The sequence below is a fragment of the Hemicordylus capensis genome, chromosome 14, assembly GCF_027244095.1.
Source record: "Hemicordylus capensis ecotype Gifberg chromosome 14, rHemCap1.1.pri, whole genome shotgun sequence".
In the NCBI taxonomy this organism is placed as follows: domain Eukaryota; kingdom Metazoa; phylum Chordata; class Lepidosauria; order Squamata; family Cordylidae; genus Hemicordylus; species Hemicordylus capensis.
The window spans coordinates 19,685,585-19,693,527 of record NC_069670.1 but is presented as its reverse complement, the minus strand read 5'-3'; the positions used below and the strand labels follow the sequence as shown (position 1 = coordinate 19,693,527).

Below are 7,943 nucleotides of genomic sequence, written 5' to 3'. Positions count from 1 at the left end.
AGGGCCTTCTTTTCTCCCTCTCTCGACAGGCAGAACAGATCAAGCCACTCCTGCCACTGGGCATTCGGAGGGTGGGCCAAACGACATCCAGGGCCAAGGGCGATGGGAGCCATTCCTCCGATGAAGGTAATGTCCATCCTGAAAGACATGGGGCCGGCAGAGCTCCCTCCTTGCTCTGGGCTTGAGGGGCTCCCCCTCTGTGACACCATGGGTCTCCGAGGAGCCCACGTCCTCCCTCCTCCTGACCCCCCAGAGCCCTACCCAGAGCCAGCCCTGCACACCCCAATCCTGCCCCAGGGAAACATGGCGCTCCCTGAGGAAGGCCTTGAAGCCAAACTGCAGCTGGGAAAGCTATCTCTGCAGCTCCCCCTTGGGAAGACCCACCCACAAGCTGCCTCCTTTTCTTGGCGGCAGACCCCTTTCCCTTTGCCCCTTTCCAAAGTCAAGCCGTGCTGTCACTCATTCTCTTGTCTTCGTTCCCAACTAGACGACCTCTTCGTGTGAGCGTTGGAATTTGAGGACAACTGAGAGCTACTGGCCGACCAAATTCAGCTGGGGAAGCCGTTTGGGAATTCCAGCCCGGAAGCCTCCTCCTTTCCTCGGGGGTGGGCAGGGCCCCTTTTGCAAACTAAGCCCTGCCCGTATTCCCTCCCAACCAGCAGACCTCTTCGAGCCAGGAGAGGACCTCGAGGGGAGCCAACATGGAGGTGAATGGCTGGAGTTTTCAGAGCTCCTCCGAAACACTTGTGTTTTTCCTGTCAATGCCGATCTGCATACTTCCTCGAGTCAAACCGTTTGCAGATAAAAAGAGAACTCCAACTTGATTTACTACGACAATAGATAGAACTTTAATATGGGACGGAAAAAACGCTCGCGTGTAAGTCCAACCGCTGAACCCATTGAATCCACCGAATCCACAGAACGGGAGAGACGCTCCAAGCAATCTCCTATGGACCAGTACTTAACTCCTTCTGTAAGTCCTCAATCTAAGCTCTCTACTTACAATAGATATGAGGCATTAGGATCCTCTAATGACATTACAAAGATTACAAACAGTGCTATCAAGGCAGTAAATTCTGACCCTTTCACAACTGACAGTAGGCCGAATACGGCATCGGAGCAGAATGCGATGTTGGCTCAGCGTTGCAAGTGAATGGCTGATACTTTGCAGCTCACCCTTCCAACCTTACTTGGTGTATGGAAGGGAAAGTGGATGCAATAACTCACATGTTGAAACAAATACAGCCTGAGCTCTTTAACAGACCTCAGCAGACTAGCTACCCAGATGCCTTAGGATCAGTGAAATCTGAGATGAAGCAGCATATATCTTGACAGAAATATTTACAACAAAGTAAATCGTGTGCTACAAGCGAACTCTGTTGCTCTTCTTATAGAGCGTATACCAGGTAATCATGCTAAATGGAGTTATAAATCAGCCATTCTGAGGTCATGAAGTCTGCTGACACAATGCCATATTCTGGGTAGAGACCTTGTAAAGTATACATATTGACCTGATGTTAATTTTCATCAGAGAATTCTGCTCACCTTCAGAGATGAGAAACAAATTCCAAGAATACTCCTTCAGATGAGGGCGCACTTAGCGTGGTTTGGAATTCAAGCCAGGAGACATTTTACTAATACTGTTAAGACCACCTTAGTGAGGAGAGGGTTAAGTCCGCAGCCATCTGAGAACCGACGGCCATTGTTTACTGGAAGCGAACAGAAGATAACTAGGGAAATCTCAACACAGACTAGCTCTCAAGGTCAAGCTCATAGTATCGTGCCAGAGGGGATGGTAAAGCAAGTGAGACTGAACAACCATTCGGGACAGAAAAATGAGATACTGACTCAAATTTCCTCGAATGAAGGAGAAAAAAGGCATAATGCTCCTTATGATTATATCGATCTAGCCCTCGAGGGATCACAGAATACCCCAAAGACGTTACTAGAAATCGCAGAGGACTTGGTGAGCCTCCAGAAAACCTCTGATGAACCTCAGTCAAGGATTAATTTTTTAGAACAACAAGCTTTCGCTGACCTTGCTGAGCTCTCTATGGACCATGACTCAGTGGTGGACCTGCAAAACCAAGATCCAATACACAATAACCAACTCTTGATTGACCATGTGAGAGTAGCCCTGTATGAAAATGCTCCATTGAAGGAAAATAGCTGGAGGGGGATACTAACTGACCCTCATTTGGATAACATCACAGCTCTACTGACACCTACAGTAAGGACAATTCCTCGCCAAAGAGAGATGCCCAGACTAGGTTCGGTAAAGATACTTTTAGTGTAAACAGCTTCCTAGAGCAAGAGATCAAGCGACTCCCTGATATAGACACAGTCTTATCGAGGACAATAACTCCGCTGGACAATGAGTGCTGCAATAGATCTTTGCAGAGAACATCTGAAATAATGGGACAGATCCAGGGACCTACCCCGTCTGAACAGGGAAACATGCTGGTTGTAGACTGACATTCAAAGCCTTTTAACCAGGTTGCAACACTTGTATGGAATGTGGCTGACTTAAGGTCTGAAATTACAGACCCTGATTTTATGTCCTTTATCACCAAGCACGAGATATTGATAATGCAGGGAACTTGGTGGACAGAAGATATTACTCTTCCTGGTTGTATATCGATTTCATTAAATGCGGGAAGAACTGCATGCAGAGGCAGACCGAGTGGTGGCTTGCCAGTCTTGGCCTCCACAGCTCTGACTTCACAACTGTCCCTGCTTACTAGGACCTTACTAGGAGAGGACCTGGATTTTGGTGACGTTCTCCAGGAGTAGCTCCCTTCCACTGCAAGCCCCAGGACAAACCTGGCAAGAAAGTGAAATGCAAGAAGAAGATCCTAGGAGAAGATCCCCGTGTGGTTCTTGCCACCTTGGAATGGGCTGAGCAGAACCAGGATTTTCAGGAAGGCAAGTCCATGAGTGGGGTACCCAGTGTGGTTGTCCATGGGGATCTGGCCAAGGGTTGTAGTCATGTGTCAGAAGGAGGGGATGTTACCTGAAGCCTGGCTGCTTTGACCTGAAAAAATTCTGAATAATATCATGACCTTGGATGAAGGTTTATGGACAGAGGGACAGGAAATGTCTTGTGGGCAGCTGAAATCGCTGGCCAACGGAAGTTTCTCAAAAGGGAGTCTCTTGTCAAAAAGAAAAGGAATCACAAGAATGTGGACATAGACAGACCTTGTGGCTTTGTACAACAGGTGACCTTGTGGACTAACGACCATGTGGCTCAGTGGTCACGGACTATGGGGACTTTGGGCTCCAAGTGGCAAAGGTGGTCCTGGACGCTGCAAGAGTCACAGATGCGGGTCCAGCATGTGCCTGGCAAAGAAAACACCCTCAAGGAGTTTTCTCTGTCTGGAGAGGGGGAATCTCAGCCTGGAAGGATGGCCTGGACGTGGCCCACAAGTACCCTCAGAAGACAAGCGCTGAAATCCTGGAAGGGCCAGGCAGTATTGAGCCCCAGACCTCTGCCGAGAGCAGGACAAGAGACTGCCCATCCAGCAAGCCAGACGCCGAGAAGAGAGAGAATCCAGAGAACTCTGTGTAGGGACCAGTGTAGGGTGTTAGGGTAGTGGGTGCGTTTCTTTCCAACCTTTTATTTTCCCTGGTATGTTCTTTTGGTAGGTTTGTTTTCAGTTTTCAGTTTTGCTGCAAAGTAATGCTTTAATTGAACTGGTTTTTTAAAAAGTAAACTTTCTTATTCTATCAAGATTGGAAGCTTGTTGTTGATTTGTCTTCACCCCACACCCATAACCCTTTCCACACAAGTGAGTTTTTTTGTGGGTTGGATACTTTTGACAAAGGGGTTTTGTAGTGGACCCAGCCAGACAAAAAGTCTACTTGGTGGTGGCAGCGGCAAAAGGTTAGGAGGAATAGGCAGTTGTTCCTCCACAGAAGTCTTCGAAACCAAACTCCATCCCAACTTAGGAAACAAGATCAATAACATGCGTTAGAAAACATTTCACTGGGGGATTCTGTTTAACCTCTCATTAAATGAGCCCCTGGTGGCGCAGTAGTAAAACTGCCGCCCTGTAACCAGAAGGTTGCAAGTTTGATCCTGACCAGGGGCTCAAGGTTGACTCAGCCTTCCATCCTTCCGAGGTCGGTAAAATGAGTACCCAGAATGTTGGGGGGGCAATATGCTAAATCATTGTAAACCGCTTAGAGAGCTCTGGCTATAGAGCGGTATATAAATGTAAGTGCTATTGCTATTAAGGTGGTAACACTTAGTTGGTTAGATTACTGGGTTCAAAGCCCTTGATATATACTAAAGATATATTCCTGATTAATCCAGTGGCAGAGATTTTAAAATGTGAATCCTAAAGTCACTGACTAGGGAGCAATAATAAACTTTGCAATTCACTTTATTTCTTAGCTGCCCCTTCAAACAGCATTCAAACGCAAAATAAAAACACATCACACATTAAAGCATCACAGAACCCCCCCCCCACCTCAGAGGACCTCTCCTCCTCACAGCTCCAGCCTCCCTATGTTTGCCAGACAAAATGAGAACAACCCACTCAGCTTCCACCGCAGTTTTTAGCACCCACCTCAGTTTTTAGAAAACAAGCAAAGATGTGGCTCTTCACACAGGCTTTTAAATGAGATTAGTTTTTCATAAATGTTTTTGCTGCGCCTGCTGCTCTGTCTTTTATGTATTGTTATTTCAGAGGTTTTGAAATGTTTAAAAAGAGATTATTTCTATATCTATCTATATATATAATTCTCTATGGCGTATAAGCAGTGGGACCAGGAGATGCAGGGAAAGGAATGCAGAGAGGCAGGACGCAGAGGCGTATCTAGGGGAAATAGCGCCTAGGGCAAGCACTGAAATTGCGCCCCCTGTCCAAACATCTGACCCCCATCTTTCAGATAGCGTTACCATAATAACAGCTGAAAAATACAAGTCACGCTCGTTAATCTTTTACTGTTTCAAAAACTATTTAGCAGTGGACGTAGCCAGACCAAAAAATGCTGGAAAACTACAAATTTCAGTATGCTGGGGCTCATGAAATACCCAAAAACTATGTGGAGGTATACTTAGAAAACTAAACAGAAATGTCTGTCTAATTCTATACTATGCATTGTAGCATCACCATTACATAAGTTTTAAAAATAAATGGAGAATTTGACTTTTCCCAGATACTCTGAAAATAATTAAAGGATATGCAAAGTAAACTGTGTCACTGCTTGGAATATATTCTAGTACTTCAGAAAGACAGTTGAAATTAGAGAAAGAGAGCAAGAAACTCCCAGTGGGCCTTAATACTAAGGATTTCACACTGATTTAAAGACAAACTCACCATTAATAGCCATATTATTAAGACATCACATATAACTCACTTATCACAAGAAGCAAAGTAAGACCAAATCCTAGCTCCTAGATACAATCCTAGCTCATATGTTTCAGCTCAGTATTCACAAGCCCTGATTCTCTGTACATAGTTCCAAACTAAATATGTGTACAGTGACTTATATTATATTAAATTATTTTTTTAACCTGTAGCCCCTTCAGAGGGCTTCCTAAAGGCCGTGGGGGGGGGGGTCTGCAAAGGCCCCCCCTGCTGGCCTCTAGGGCCTCAAAGGGACCATTTGAGCATGTGCACTGGCCATTTTTAATTTTTTTTAAAGGCCGCTGAAAACAAAATGGCCACCGTGCATGCTCAAATGGCCTCTGCATGTCCTGGCATGGCCTGGGCAGGCCATTTGAGCATGTGGGGTGGCCATTTTGTTTTCAGCAGCCATTTCTTATTTTTTTTTTAATTTTAGAAAATGGCTCCCCCCTTCAAGTGGTGCCCGGGGCACGTGCCCTGCCTGCCCTACCCTAGATACGTCCCTGGCAGGACGTCATCAGTTTCCTCATGGGATGAGGAAACTGATTGCTAGTTGTGGCAACAGTAGTTTGCCAGGCCACACTGGACAGGCTGGTGCTGCAGTTGCTTTCAGAGGTTAAAAAGCTGCAACAGAAGGGTTCTGAAAAGACTGTTAAGACTGAGGGGACTTGTGGCAGTTCTAAAAAAAAAGGCTAGTGTGGAAGGAATCTGAAAACTAAAGGGTGGAAAGCAGGAGGAGGGAAACAGTAATGTTTATCCCCAGCCTTCTTTTTCTCTTGACTCTTTTTTGCTCTGCAAGGATGCCAGCCCAGAGTCTCCAAAACAAATTCTTCAGAGATGCCAGAGGTAAGGCTCTGTTTGGGAAACTGCTCTAGCTTTTCAGGGTGCTTTCACACCTGATACCAAGGGGAATGCATCTTCTCAGATAAGATCAGAAGAAGCATTCCCTTTTGCATGAGAGTGAAGAGAGAATGCTTCTTCTAAGATGGTGCCTAACACCCCAGTAGTATTTGAAAGAAACATAGAATTATAAATCCCCTGCCTTAAAAATAATAAACATTTTTTTAAAAAAAAATGGACACATGTTTGAATGTTTCAAATGCAACTGGGACCCAGTTTTGAAATCAATTGAAGACATGGTAGGAAAGTAGATTTCCATGTCTGGTTCAACTTGGGTGCTCACCCCATTAAAGACAATCCATGATGTATGAAGATTTAAGAAGTGGGGACTAAAATAATACTTTCTTTGTTTTTAGATCATTCCCATACATAGATAGCAGTTGGTGCCATTATAGTGCTTCTTGTTTTATGAGTGACAGAGGGAATACCTCTTCCAAGATGGAATTAGAAGAGGCATTCCCTATTGTATGAAAGGGAGGGGAGAATATCTCTTGAAAGCTGTTGTTTAAAACCCCTAGTAATACTTCAAATAAATATAGATTGCACTTGTGTAAATTTCCCACTCAATAATCAAAAACATAGGCCAAGTGAAGATGCAACTTGGAAATTCACAAGTGATCACTGAATTTTCCTTCTAGTCACTTGTGCAAAGGCTTTTAGGAGTAGAAAGGCAAAGGTGGTGTGGTGACTAGTATTGGGCTTGGCTGGGCTAAGGCCTGTTTGGATCCCTCCTCATCCTCTGGGATGGGCAGCCTGGAAATTTCAGCCATCACACAAATAACAGCTTCCCCCCTTTTGTGAAACAGAACAGAATTTGATACAGAGAGCTGGATTTTCCTTCAAGAACTCGCGATGTGAACAAAAAGAGAGGAGCGCCACAAAAGAAACTTTGAACAGTCTGTGATGAGCTGGTGCTCTTCAGTGAAAAGAGAGGTTAGGGGTTCTGATCTGGGAAGTGGTGCTTCAGTCCCAAACAACTCTGTGAGTCCTTCCACGCACAATGCCACTTCCCAGTCTCAAATCTTCAGTCTGCTTTAGTGAAATCTTTTTAGACTTTAGGGCAGGGAACCATTTTGTCTTTGCGTTTGTGAGGTAAACTCACCAAAGTTCACTTCAGGAACTTTCCCCCTTGAAAAGCAAAGTGGTCAGGTGCTACAGGAATGATAAATCAGTTTCCCCCCTGAGGCGAAGGTTGACCTCCTTAAGCGGCCCCTGCTGACTGGGGCAAGGGAGCCCTCTCAAAATGGCGGCTCTCTTCTGTCTAGCAAGGAGTGAGCAAATGTCCCTATTCTGTTCAGCCAGGGGAGGAAATGTCCTGATGTGGCAAATGTGGTGACTCCTCTTGTGAGGTAGCATGGTTCCTCTCAGCCCAGCATACAGTCCCTCTCATGGGGTGTTGCTGGTGTGGTGTCTCACTTGGGTTTCTTTTTAGACTTTAGGGCAGGGAACCATTTTGTCTTTCCTCTTGTGAGGTAAACTGCTTCGGGAACGTTCCCCCTCGAATAGCAGAGTGGGCAGCTGCCACATGAATAATGGATGAGTTTTCTCCCTTAGGCAAAGATCGGCCTCGTTAAGCGGTCCCTCATGACTGGGCAAAGGGCGCCTTCTCAAAATGGCGGCACTCTTCTCTTTAGCCAGGGGAGAGAAAGTGTCAGACAGTGGGCAGCATTTCCACCTTGGCTCTCTGCT

At 45.6% G+C, this 7,943-nt stretch overlaps 1 long non-coding RNA gene across 1 annotated transcript; it reads left to right on the top strand.

Moving 5' to 3' along the window:
- Window positions 1-33: 33 nt before the first annotated feature.
- On the top strand, window positions 34-3,732 carry LOC128337396 (uncharacterized). The gene is made up of 2 exons (XR_008312252.1): window positions 34-126; window positions 488-3,732. It is a non-coding gene; the product is annotated as an uncharacterized LOC128337396 (long non-coding RNA).
- The last annotated feature ends 4,211 nt before the right edge of the window (window positions 3,733-7,943 follow it).